Source organism: Anopheles gambiae, chromosome 2 (assembly GCF_943734735.2).
Source record: "Anopheles gambiae chromosome 2, idAnoGambNW_F1_1, whole genome shotgun sequence".
Classification (NCBI taxonomy): domain Eukaryota; kingdom Metazoa; phylum Arthropoda; class Insecta; order Diptera; family Culicidae; genus Anopheles; species Anopheles gambiae.
This window is the reverse complement of record NC_064601.1, coordinates 17531518-17545942: the sequence shown is the minus strand read 5'-3', so window position 1 is coordinate 17545942 and position 14425 is coordinate 17531518. Positions and strand designations below refer to the sequence as shown.

Below are 14425 nucleotides of genomic sequence, written 5' to 3'. Positions count from 1 at the left end.
GATGCAATAGATTAGAAAAGGATAAGAGTGAGTCTGAGTGGATGAGTTCCCCTTTTACCATTTCTTAATTGGATCCACAGGCTCTTTGTCGGGAGTGGAGTGGAGTTTCTTGTGACTTGTAGGGCTGGATTATAATCAAGTGATTCGCTTCGGATTAGGGAAGGACAAGTGATCCCGATTGCATTTACCGCAGTGCTAGTGCAAAGTGAACAGCGATACTTTTTACACATAGCGTGCATGTACAATTTAATGTTCAAGCCATATTTTGTCATTAGGTTCTAGGCACGTTTGTGTGCGTTTAAAAAAAACCAGATCGTAAAGTTGCCGCATCACCAACCAGAGTAGGATCACTATCAGGGGCCAACATCCGAAGTGCTCCTCTGCATAGTTCGCAATAAATAATAAAATTTGTACATAAAAGTACATAATTTATCACCTTTCCACCGTAACCTTGTGTGATAGCGAAAGGTGGGAAAATTCTAATGCACACCGCATTTTTTTGTTTGTGTTGCTTGCTGTTGTAAACGCATCTGCTTGTACATGATTGCAAACTTCCGTCTCGCACACTTGCATACGCACCGCCAGTTCATACCAGCACGCTGACGTTATTTCGGTCCAGACGGAGCCAGAATTTATTGCACCGATCGAGCACGAAACAAACGCCCGTCGCATCCGTTGGTTGTGTGTGAGTGTCTGTGCGTGGTTTTGCCTGAACTTTGTAATAAAATGCGCAATAAATATAAACCTGACGGTTTAAGTGAATGTTTGCTCCCAACGCATCTGATGTGTCTTTCGCTCTCTCTCTCTCTCTCTCCCTCTCTCTCTCTCTCTCTCTCTCTCTCTCTCGCCCTCCTGCTCCGTTGTTTTTATAGCGGCGTCTATTGAATTGCTATGTCGTGCTGAAGTGTGACCACAAATCGTACACGCGTGCAGCAAACTGTATTGCACTAAATTGCATTTACATACGTGTGTTGTGACCTTGCCCCGGTGATAAACCGCTGTCACTTTGATGCTCCGTTCGCCGCATAATCGTGGATTAGTGAATTAAATTTGCTGCACCGGGTCCGTTTAAAGCCCCTCGGCACGGGCATGATTAACCGGGAGATTGGGGCCTGTTAATTTGATGCTCATTTTACGATCATTTCACCAAAGAAGAGGGAGGAGAAGGTGAGCCAACGCAAAGCAAACGCTCTTGCGCCGTATTGGACCATTATTAGAGGGGGGCTGATAGGGCTGTCAGTGTGGTACAGAACCGCTGCCGTTAATTGCTGCCAGATGGTTCATGTTTATATGCGCTTTGGTGGGATTTTACAACTCAATTAAAGCTTATGGCGAAGTAAACTGGTGGTATTGTACCGTACTGATGCGCGGCAATTGATGATACCGTAACGGGGATTTGTAAATGTTCATTTAAGATCACTGCTTAATGCGTGCGAACGCTCGAGTGTTGATGATAGCAGATAAAATTAAATACTAAGCCCATGATCGGTCTGCAATCAATATCGAGCATGACAGACATGAAGGATTTTGTACTTATTTTAGTGTAGCAGGACACAGAGTGGTCTCGTTATTAATGATGCTTCTGGTGGACTTTTAATGAGTTGCTGATTATTTACATCTAGCCTTAGTCACGTACAGGCTTTGGAACAACGGTTATGTTATATATTCCTGGACTATTTCCATGATCATTTTAATAGTTAATGGGTTATTAAAAAACACAGCGTGCCTCTTATTTCCCAGGAGCACAACAATAGAAACTGATCTCTATCAATACTAGACGTGAATTTGGTCCTAAACCAAAATAGGTCCCAGAAATGATCCATACCAGCACTTGAAGTATTCCTAAACTCATGCCGTACCCCTGTAACTTATACGCGTACTTTCTGGTACTGGAACTGATACTGAATGCATTTCTGATTCTGAAACTGATTCTGAACTTCAGGAAATCGAAGGACCGATGCTGAACTCATACTGTATCTGGAACCGATATCAGTCCTGGAAATGAGACTGAACCTAAACCAGGATCTAACACTGGAGACATGTCCTGGAACTGATCCAAACTCTTTAAAACCTCGAACTGGTTCAGAACACCTGGTCCGAGCTCCGAGCCATGATCCCGAATACATATCTATGCTAGACAAGTAGCTGAATTCCCATACCAGTCCTTTCGGAATTTTTAATTATTCGTGTGGCAGTTGCATTTTATTTTATTCTTTTAAAAAAGCTCCTGTCTTTTTCGAAAAATTTTATGTTACACTACTAAAGAATAAATAATGAAATTTAAATATGCATCACTTTGATTTTGGGCCCTATGAAAAAAAACCAAATAATTCATATAAAACATCTACTCAACTGAGACATACAATAATTTACACCCTTAATCTACAACCTCCTCTTCGCCGAAAATTAACAATAACCACATCACTCGTGCTACAGTGACCTTTTCAAGCTATGAAAAAAAAAAACACACACACACAAACAAAAATCAACTCCCCCATCGTTGTCGAAGGTGACAGCGTAACTGCACCTTACAATAGAGCGGAGAGTTTTGCAGCTGCAAGATCTGAAACCGTACACTATCGATGAGTGCTCCCGCAACCGCAGCCGGTTGTTGTGGCCTGTATGCGGCTGTGTGCTTGTTGTGTTTATTTACCCGCCCTTTCCGCGACCTGCCCAAAACGGAAGCGTCAAGTTGTAAGCCATCCACCACACCCCGCTCCTGCGGTTTGAGACAACGAGACCAAACCAAACGAAAGGATTCGACCGACCGACTAGAAGGGTGCGGGCTGAGCCGGATGCACACATTTTACACAAGTAAGTGCGAGCTGATCGACAAACAAGCGGCAACGACAGCGACAGCGGGCGCGAAACGATTGCTCGTAGCGAATCTGTCACGATGGCGCGCCTGTCATGTTAGCTGCGGTTAGCAGCTTGTTAAAGTGGTGCAAAGGGAGCAAAGTTTATCCGAGCAGCGCGTCTGCCCGGCCCCGGCCAACGACAGTCCGCCCGACGGACGCACTTAATGAGCACACGCTTCAATCCCCAGCACCGGGTGCGTTCAGCGGTTCCGCCACCAAAATGCCGCCGTTTTGGGGGCGCAATGGCAGGCAGCACGGACGGAATAACCGGAAACGTGAATGAATAGGCAAAATGAAGCAGTTTGCAGGTTCGTGCTGGCCTCCCGCGCATGCTACCTTACCGTTTCCCCAGCGTCATGTTTCGTTCACAGCATCAACTTGCCTTTCCAATTGCTTCACGCCATGCGAGCAGTACGCACCGTCGCTCGCTGCTCAAGATCTCGGTTTCAAGTGCTCAAGCACTCGACGCGTCAACACTTCGACGAGCATCTTCTCCGACAGCTTCGCGGGCTCGGTCTACCAGCTCCAGCTCGGTTCCGGTCGCTCAGAGCCGCTGCCCCTCGCGCACACGTACGGTTGATTGAACGAATATTTTTAAAGTTTGACCACATTTTCGGCGTTCACCATTCGCGCCTGCTCACATGGCACTCCGCATGGAGTGCGCCGCAGTTGTCAGCATTGTACATCATCATCCGCGCGACTGCTTCACGCGCAACACACAACAATCGACGCACGGTAAACAGCGATGACGTCAGCTTGACGCCGCGTAACGCCGCGTAGCACTGCGTCAACGTGCTCGAGCGGTCGCGGTCCTGCTTCCGGCGGCAAATGCCGATCATCAACGGGTATCGACATTTCACTCTCGGTTGGGTTTAAAAATAAATGCGCCCCTCGAAACGGGCCGAGTTGTTGCACCTGTTGTTGTTGCCTTCATTTTTTGGTGTTTGTATTGCAGAACGCCAGAATGCCATTTTCGATTATGCCAGTGTGCACATTTTGGTACACCGTGCCGGGCCGGGCAGCATGCTGCAATTCGTCCAATCGAATCCGTTTTGATCCGGAAGGGAAAGTCACAGTGTCAGGTATAGGCAAAGCGATTTACCCAAAAACGCGTTAGTGTGACCGTTTGCTGGGTGGTTTGGTGAATAATTTCTCGAGATAAAATCTTGGCATCGTTCCACCGGCCAGTTGCCGCGTGTAATTTAACACCATCAGCGCCCGGGTCCATTGGGGTTGGACCGCTTCGCACAGCAAAACCGCAAGATCGTGCGCCGAAACCGAAAGCACGGTAAAATACAACACCTGTACGGTGTGGATGCAACCGTATCGGATTGGCAGCGTACCAAGCCGGGAATGTGATCGCTCCCCTAGTTTGCTCTTCATGCCCCCTCCCCTCCTCATCTATGAGAGGTAGGGTCGCGGTAGACAGGGTCTCTTGCTCGGTTCGCTCGCTGGCGCACAGTGCAGAAGGTACTTATTGCAGTGTTGCTTTTTTGTTCAAATTTAATTTAGTTTCAACACACACACACACACACACGGATCCGCGCGTGCGACGAATGTGAAGTGATAATTGAACGATATGCGGGTTGGCAGCAGTGGACCACCGTGCCCCATGTGGCTTGCCGTAATAAGCGCCAAGTGTGCGGATCGTGTGTTGATGCTAACTGCGAAATGTGATCTTTGCTGTGCAACGGGCAGCCCGCAATTTGTACGCTGTTTGAAGGTCCGCTGCTGTCTGGGATGTGATTTTTATGATCTTTAATTGTTGGCAGATCAACGAAGCTAGGAAGACACAAGCCAACTAACAAGGTGGTATTTTACGTCGGAACACTCTCCCTCTCGGTGAGGCATTAAATGCGAAAGTGTCAATTGTAACTGCTAACAAGTAAACTACACGCTAATCATCGAACACATAGAACAATATTTTTGCATTAAAGTCGCAGTTTAAGTATAGAATTTGGTAATTTGATAATGCGTTCCAATCAACAGTAAACGAAAGATAGCGCAAAAGACACGAAAACCCCATTAGAATTTAAGTTGTTTTATTTCTATTTCACATTAGCGCTCTCAATCCGGTACGTAGTGCTCGTTAACCGAGATTGTTTAAAGTTCAGATCCGAGCTAAGTTACTCTATAAGTTTAGCGGATCTATTTCCGTTTCTATGGGTTAATGACACTCTCTCTAATTTGAATTTTGAAATATTTTTGCTCGCAGGAACCTCAAGGTGTGGTGCGCTTGGCATATTGGAAAAGAGTTAAAATTAAACTGAATTGATGTACAATATTTGCTATTTACAAGTGAAATTTTCCGTAGCACATGAAACAGGTGATAAGTTATTAGTACAAAACATCTATGACCAACATATTTCTTAGAGTGCTATTGCTATTCCCAGATGTATATGATGATGCTTGTATATGACGAGCTTGATTCTTCTAGTGCTTCGATAACGTAGTGGCATGGCATGGATAACGTATAGGTTTCATTGTATAAACCTGCTGTTTGGAACAAATGCATTGCCTTCAATTAATTTTTCAATTAAATTGGATCTCACAAATCTGATGGTTTGTGTTGTCCTATTCTCCCACCGCATAAATGTTCGACTAAACTCAATTCCTTTCCTTAGACTGGATTGAGTTTTCTATAGCAACGCATTTTGTTCACATTTACTCAAGCATTATTTTCTGCGAAATGGGCTCAATCTAAAGCGACAGAATATTTAAACAGTGCACGTTGGATTTGAACCTACCATTCCAATGAAGTTCGAGTGGAATACAATGCATATTTTAATACAAAATAGGAAATCATTCTTATTTTAGGATATTAGCTTTACCTGTCATACAATGAATTTGTTCATTTCACAATATAAAAAGTTTGCAAAGAATGCAACGCTGATTCGCAACACATCGCCACAGAAGTTTGATCGTAGGGACATACAGTACACCAGTTGCGTTATTGTGTAGTGTTCGCATAGCTTTAGTGATAGCAGTTCTTTCAATTACTCCCGAAACCAATTGGTTTTGCTGCACTAAGAAAACTGTCGACATTTTGCCAGCAACAGCCACCGAACCACACACATGCACACATTCTGATAGGAAGCTTCCTTGAATTAAATTGCGCAACCTTTTAACTTCTCAAGCCACTCTTACTCTCCTACCCAGCAAAGTACAAATATCTTTGAAGGAAGCGAGCAACGTGGCCGGGGTAAGAGCCAGTGCCCCATCAGCGTAAACGTAAACTTAACGAACAACAGCACCATCGGAACTAACAATTACATAAACTTTGGCCGTATCCCATTGCCCCATTCCGAAACCATTCCAATTTAATGGCTCGTTGCACGGTCGTCGCTTGCCGATTGGTTCGTGCGCTGGCTAATGTCGTTCCCCTTGGCCGCCGCGTGACTACGGATGGACGGGGGGTGCATGGGTGATTTTGTTTTTTTTTTTTAATACCAAAACGCCCACTCGCGTTGAAAGGCGACCCAAAGCGTGCACTGGGCTGGGCTGGTGAGCGGTGGTCAGGCCAGGACACACAACATCTCAACATTTATGAGTCCATAAAATTTATCAATGCTGACTGGAAAAGTTCAAACATTGACCGACCGACAGCGTGCCAGTTCCGTGACCCATCGGGCACACACTCTCTCTCTCTATCTCTCTCTCACACTTGCTCCCTTTTTTCCTACCGAACTTCCTGAGCTGTTTCGAGTGGAGCTCACGTTTCGGGTTTGACCTATCGTGATGACGGGGGGTTGATGGAGGTGAGGAAGTAAGAGAAGAAGAAGCAAAAAACATCTGACCCCGGAGGTGAACTGCTTAAAAATAGCGCCAGACTTGTTTTCCTAGCCGAGATTGTTCGCAACACACAACACACGCACACAAACTCACGCGCGTACACAAACAGTCAGAATGGGGGGGTGAGTTTTCTGTTTATGTTGTGCTCGTCCATGGTTCTTCCGTGCAACCGATGCGAAGTCGATCTTTTTAGAGTTTAGATGTACAATAAAAATGGTTTCCATGAAAAAAAAAAAAAAAACAGAATAATCTACAGAAGCAAAAACCAACCCGCGAAATATCCCGAACCCGTATACCGAAGACTGAAGGGAAAGGAAACGCTCAGAAGGAGTTACTACGGTGCGTTGTGCACCGTATGATCTGATGTAAACAATAAACCGCTCCATCGCCTCCACCGTGTCGCTCCGTGCGGTTGGTGCAGTTTTTGATGTTGTAAACCCGCGCGAGCAATGGGAAGGGAAGGGAGTAGAGCGGAACGGTACACAAATCTGGCAACCATATCGGACCGGCCCCGACCGGCTCCACCGGGGAAGGGAAGAGCTTGCCACGGTGTGTAGTACATTATTTTTGCCTTTTGTTTTGACAGCTTGAAAATTTATAATGCTTTCGCTCCGGGGGATGGATGATGATCGCGGCGCTCGGCCCAATGCCCGGAGTGCAACAGGTGAGAAAATGGATCTGCCCCGGGCAGTCCGTGCGGTCGAGGGATGCAAAGGCGTGTGAACCTTTTGCGCTTCATGTCGTTCATTTTTATTTCAATCGTGACGCTGACCAGGTCAAGAAAAAATTGGATGAGCATAGCGGAACAACAAGCATAAAAAAAACGTTGCACGAAAATCGTTAAACTGCCATGGAGCAACTGTGTGTGTGTGAGTGTGGAAGGGGAAAAAGTATATCTATCCCGGTTCGCGCTGTTGGAAAAGATGGAAAATGGGTGCGCTGATTGACAGGCCGGCGATCGGTTGTGCAGAAATGTGAGACAGTTTAATGTGCCGCTTAAATTTGTTACACAAACAGTAATCACTAATCTATCAACCGTGGCCGATGGGACGGGAATGGGAGTTGATGGGTGATTTTTCGTCTGGTCGTTTCGGGAGTTTTGCACTGTTGGGCAAATTGATTCGGCGCTCGCTGGAGCAGTTACGCTTACTTTACTTACCAACGTGTATTTTAAGGAACAGCATGCGCTTCAGTGCCCAAGGATCAAAATGTAAGAGGCTTACGGTGTGAAAGAAGCAGGCAAGAAGCGGTACAAATGTATGGTTCTCGTTGTGCAGTTGCCACGCTTTAGACTTAATGTCACAACCAACCTCACACCCATTTCCCACGTTAAAGGTTGTGAGACGGGTTTGTAGAGCGGGGTTCACATCACTCTTCAGCTCGCTCAAATACTCTCTTCGGTTTGTAAAAGCAAAAGGTGTCCAAATAGGGATACCCTTGATTGAAGTTGATGGCTGGCTGCCACTGGCAGGATCGTATCGTAGACCACAAAACTAATTTCCCTTCGTTCAATACGCTGCAATTTGTCATCTTTCAGCGGTTTCGGTTTGATCGATAAAGTTCAAACGAATCTATAACGTAGAAGGTAGCCCATGTGTCTCGTGTGCGTTATAGCAAACTGTGTTAAACGACCCTTTTGGTCGACCTATGTTAAATAAGCAAGCAAGCTCTAGTAATTATAATGTTGCACTGTCAAACACATCAAAGAGTGGTGCACCCGCAATGCCATAGATTAAGTCAAACGCAAGTGAAATGTATCGAAGTACAATGTCGAGGTAGGATACATAACTCTGACAAATAAATTATGTAGTGTGTATTTTTCAAAGATGATTGGCATTGCAATTGAACATGACAAATAAAATAAACTGTCTTAAGAATTATATTATCAACACTGAATGTATATTATTCAAACAGCAATTAGTACAGTTGCTGTCAGCTTCAATTTTCTACAAGGATTAAGAGGCATTCAAATAATTGAACAACATGTTTCTCTATAGTTCATTCCCCATCAAGCGGTTTCATGTGAATGACACAGAGCAAACTAATTCAACAAATCACACATCACATTCATTTTAATCCATATTCATTCTACGCTGTTTATTAAATACTTCCTTGAACATTTAGAAAAACTGAAATTAAAAAAAAGATTGCTGCAGCTACAGCACAAATACAAATAAAAGATTTAACTACCAAAACCATCTGCCAGTAAAACGGCCACCAGGCGTCTCCATCAATCACGCCAACGCGCTTACGCTATTTCCTTCTCCCCTCCCTGTCTCGTTTGCGAGTTGCGGAACAAATTCACCCGGCGGTCAAAATGTCAACTAGCGCGTGTCATAATCGTTATTACTGTCACCATGTCTTTCTCTCTCTCTGTCTCTGCTTTGCCGTCGGTTGAATCCACTGGCAAAGTGCGAAGTATCGCCTCTTATATCAACCCTCTAATGAATATCATCATTTGCCAGTTAATTACCGTCTAGTTAAGCCATTCCGACACCGTTCCAGTGGGGTCCACCCTGGGTGCTGTTGTTATGACACATGTGAGCGATGCCTCCGGGCTAGGGAAACGGCACCCGGGCACACTCAGAAAATCATCGATGGAAATCAGCACACCATAAATCACCCTGACCGTGAAAATCGAAAGCCAACCACGGCACGGCAGACCCTGTGGCCTGTTTTTACGCCAGTTACGCAGACCACACAACAACAAAAAAATAGAAAAAGAAGAAGAAAAGGAATATGAAAACAAAAAAAAGGACAACAACAGTTGTCGACTAGATAAATTGCTCCCATTTCATCGGACCTGTGCCATCGATCATCGCAAGCCCGCCCGCAAGCAAGAAAACCCCGGCCGTGCAGTGTGAGACAAGACCGCTTGCGAACTGTGCCCTCTCCTCCATCACTTGTACCGCTGCCCCAGTCCCATAGTATGCCATCGGGGCCACAACCTGACAAAGATGGTTAGTCAATGATGACATCGGGCTGCCCTGACGGCCCGGGAATGCAAACGAGACGTGCCCGCGAGCGGTACGAAACACACGGCGCACGGGGGCAACGGAGTTCGCGGCACGATTACCCACGAAATCTCAATTTCGCTTTGGCATCGAGCCGTGCCGTGGTTTGACAGCGTATAAAATTCCCCGCCGACCGGGCAACATCCTCCACGCTCCTCGTTGAGCAAACAGCAGCAGCATCAGCAGCAGCCGAAGTAGTACGGGCGCTGGGTTGAGTTTTCCGTCGCAATCCATTCGCTGCTGGGAAGGGAGGGTTGTCTGCGTTGGCAAGCACGGGGAGGAGTACACAACACAACCATCCTTTCGTGGCGGTCCCTCGTTTAGACAGTGTACGTGTGTGTTTGTGGGTGTGTTTCATGGATTGGTTGGGAGCAGGGTGGCGAGCTGGCTGCATTTAATTATTTCTCTTAACAACGGCCCGGTGCTGGGGTCGGCCGGGGGCGGCCGCCGTACCGCTGCCAGCCGGATGTCTTGCGGCTGTGTGCCGCTTTTATTATGCTGTCATGTATTTGGCGGCCGACAAACACTCACTCGCATACACAAACACACCAATGCCAATGGGCACGCGAACCGAAGGATTGGCACTGTGATGAGCGATCGGTTTGTTTAAATTGCGAGAATCAATTCGAAAATAAATACCATTTCCGTTTTCGTTTTCGATTTCGTTCAACGGCGGTTGGGGGGGAAAAAAAGAATAACCAGTTTGCTCATGGAAATTAGGTCGAGCGGGAGTGCAAAACCGTGCAGTTGAGCGTGTGTACACAAGGGAGCAGTAAAATAGATTAATGCAAAAATGGCACATTGATGAACAGGCTGGACTAGCTGGACAGTTTTTCCGTAGCGAAAACCATTCAGTATTCAACAAGAAAATGAATACAATGAATCGAGCTACAAATGAGATGATTGTGGACTATTCTTCAAGCGTTTTGTGGAAAATAAAACATTGATTCATGTTGCAATTACAACAAGTGGTAGATTACTACCCTTTCGAAAAGGTCTGTTATCTAGCGAAATGGTATTAAGCTTAAACAACCGAATATCAACAATTAATATGCAATTGATATTGTGGCCGAACGGAGATTGGAATACATTTACAGATATTGTTTTTTTTTATGTACAAAAAAGATTGAAGATACTTTTGCTGACCGGTCGCTGTGCCCGATAACACATCACCCCCTTCAAACCATTCGAGCGGTTTCTTGTGACGGTGCCTTATCTAAATGCGTTCCTAAAACTCGGCCGCACTTGTGTTCCACGAAACGAGACACCTGGCGACATTAACGAAACTCCCTTCAGAGAAGCGTGTAAACGGTACTGTGCACATTCATAATGCTTCGGTAGCACACACACACACACACACATAAGATACCCGGACAAATCCGGCCGATAACACCATCGTCGACCACTGTGGATCCATTTTTGTTTTGGTTTGCTTCGAGTTTGGTTCGGGGTCGAGTTTTCACACAGCTTCCACTTGTTCCCGAACAATCTGGGACGTTGCTTTTTTTGTCTGTTCTGTGTAGCTCTCCCTTTCTCTCTTTCCCTTTCTCGCTCGTCAGTTCAGCAATAAGCAATACCGCATCCGTTCTGGGCAGCTAGCCCGCACGGTCCCGCCCGGCGTGAGAGTCGGCAGCAGCTGCTCCGTGCCCGGGCCGTCGTCGATATTTTCCATTCCATCAAACACGGAACCATCAACAAACCCCCTTGCCCAGGAAGCCGGACCGGAAGGCTGTTTGTGCTGGTCGGGAGGCTGGTCGGTACCGATCGTCTCACTCGCCTGGGTGAACTACAGTACACAGTCGTTCCCTACAGCTCCGCTACCCGCTGGCACTAGCCTGACCGTGGACGGCCTTTGCCAGCCCCATGGAAATTGTGTCACTTTAAGTGTTTTTGCTGTCCTTTCTCCGTTTCCTTTTGAACACGCCAGGACACATCACAAACACACGTACACTCTTTGTTGCCTCGCCTGTCCATCGTTATAGCTTCCTTCGCTCTTGGAAGCGTTTGGTCGAAACTATGGGTACTGTTGCAAACTACTACAACTACGAATGGCCCTACGACTAGGGAGAGTGTGAGCGTAGTGTTTCTTTTTTTTTTTTCACCGGAGCATTCTTCCCAGACGACGACGGGCTAACGCGGGCATCTGCTGCAAAGCAACGGAGCAAATGAAGGATACGGTCCGTTTTTCCCGTACCCGTAACCACTTAAGAGGCACGGCAACGGTGGAATGGAAAGGCACACCAGCGCACAATGAACGCTTGCCGCGAGCGAAATGTCCACAAAAGGTGTTGTGTTTGGTAATAAATTATTTATAAATTAAAAACAATGCTCTTCTCCATTCAATCCTTTGTTCAAGGTTACAATCTCGATCGAGTATAGCACACTGTTTCATTAATGTTTTCATATCGTCATACAATAGTAGATTTTTCAAACATTTAAATCATGTAAAATCGCACTGAAACCAACAATTGCCCAACACATTCGCCCCAAACAGCTCACTGTGCGCGGAGCGGGAGCACACGCTAGCACATCTTTGCGCCCGTTTCGGAAATGGACAATGTTTATTCGGTTGCTGGTGATTCTTGAACCGAGTTGGGGAGGGAGGTTTGATGCCACCCCCTACGGGTGGGAATTAGAGCCACCCGCGCGGCTAGCTAGTGGAGCCACTATCGAGCGTGGTGGGCAAGCGGTAGCTTTTGGCCAGTAGCTTGTAGCTATGGTAGTAGGGCCGTGGCTTTACCCGATTGACCCTTTTCACTTTTCACTTGCTTGGCGTTGCTAGCGAAACGAACAACGCACCAAGACGCACACGGAAGGAGGAAACGAGCAACATCGAGGGGGAGGGTTTTGTCTATTGGTGTTTGTGTGCGAAGTAGCCTTTTCTTCCCAGCCAATCCTAGAATGTCCGGAATGAGAGGGGTGGGGGGGGGAGGCAATAGACGCCCCGTACATCGTTCGTTAAGCTAAGTGAACATAATAAACGGTACGTAACATAAACATACACAACCCTTCACACCTCTCTCTCGCTCTCATGGGGGAGAAATTGTGGGTTGCGTTAGCGTCGGTTCACCGTGGGGGAGAGTCACGCTCCCTCCCACTCCTCTAGCAAAGGCGGGACGCCATGAAACAATAAGCTTGATTCGGGTGGGTTAAGCTACCCGATAGTTGCGTGGGTGGCTGTGGCTGGATGGGATTCCGCGAAAGCGGAAAAGAAATGAATCAAACCGCCAGACCGTCAAAGACCGTCTTCCACTACTGCTGCATGCGGTGGGTTCGTTGTGTGTTTTTTTCTTATGTTTTGTTTGTATCCCGGAAGCTGTATGGCATACCTGAACGCTGCCCTGTGCCGTCGTCCTTCGCAAAATGCTCCGGGATAAATGGGTTCTGTGTTGCGTTTACTGGCGCTGACACTAATGGGGACAACTTTTCCCTCCACGTGGCACGGTGTGGCAGCCACGTGCGAGTACAGGAGGCTGTGCTTTTCCCCCTTTACTGCTTTTTCACACGAGCAGTACGTGTATACACATTGAACGGGCCAGCTCACTCATACATACACTCACTCACACACACACACACACACACATACACACACACATATGCGATGGAAATGGAATTGTAATGAAATCAAAATGGAAAAACGCTTTTGTGCACACGTTTCAATTTTCTGTTTTGCTGCTCACCTCAAAACTAGCGCACTCACCAATGATCGTACAAACACCATCAAGCACTATCACACATACGCACGCGGTCAAGGGAACGAAACAGGGTGGAATCGCCCCTTGTTCCTCCCAGCACGGTCGTAAATCTTAACCTTGCCCACCCTCTCCCGGAAGCTCCCACACTTCCACGGAACCAACTGTTGGTAGCGGAGGCAGAGGCACCGAACTAAAACCCGAACCCGTGTGCGACTGTGCTGATAGGGTAATTCAATTAAACATTACTCCCTGCTCAAAATCCACCAACTGCGGGCACGGGTGCTCACGGGTGCGAAGGGATGTAAATCCGAGCGCAGATGGAGCGGGCGAAATCTGCCCGTGAAACGGCTCCTGCTGGAGCCTGTTTATTCAACGCAACCTCACACTAAACGCACTCAAACACACGCACGCACACACTCAAACTGGATGTCCCACTGGTGATGGCGCTGGTAAGCAGGTACTAAAGCAGGGCCGCAGCAGCAGCAGCAACAGCAGCCAGCCAGCCAGCCAGTCAGGACACTCGCAGGACGCGCACGACACTCGACGAAAGCCCCGTAGTCTGGTCCGTATCGCACGAGCTGCTCACCGTAACTGAACGCGAGTTCGTTCGAACCCGTGCAAGATCGGGCCCGCCACAGCCACCGCGCGGTTGCTGCGTGTGCTTTTTCGACAGGGCAAAGGACGACACGATGAGCTTTCGTGCGGCTGCTCTCCCGGGCGACAAGATACTCTCAGCCGTGCTCGCCTGCTCTCGCTCGCTCTCGCTTTCGCAGGACATCCGCTTATCTCGATGCATCCCACCCCTTATCTGGTAAACAGCTACTACTACTGCTCGGGAACCCAACACGGCCGAACTGTGCGACATTAGCCCTTCCGGAATGCTCTCTGTTTTGATGGGCTGGGTAGAAGGAATGTGCGGTCGCTGGCGTCTCGACTCTCGCACGCGGGTTTGGCCGACGCGGCAAGGCGACGTTTTCTCCGAAACCGGGACACGGAGCCGTCCCAGGGTGCCGTTGCATCCGCTCATGTTTATCCTGTGTGATAAGATGTATGTTGCTTTGATCAG

General features: G+C 47.3%; 1 protein-coding gene across 3 annotated transcripts in view; it reads right to left on the bottom strand.

The window, feature by feature from the left end:
* The window catches only part of LOC1269328 (uncharacterized), a 64343-nt gene extending 50368 nt beyond the window's left edge, over positions 1-13975 (bottom strand). Inside the window, exon 1 of one of the 3 annotated variants that reach the window (XM_061643707.1) lies at positions 12994-13975. The gene's annotated coding sequence lies outside the window, so the exon portion shown is untranslated. The remainder of the gene's footprint in view (positions 1-12993) is intronic. The other 2 variants (XM_061643709.1, XM_061643710.1) reach the window with 2 other exon arrangements.
* Between the last annotated feature and the right edge of the window lie 450 nt (positions 13976-14425).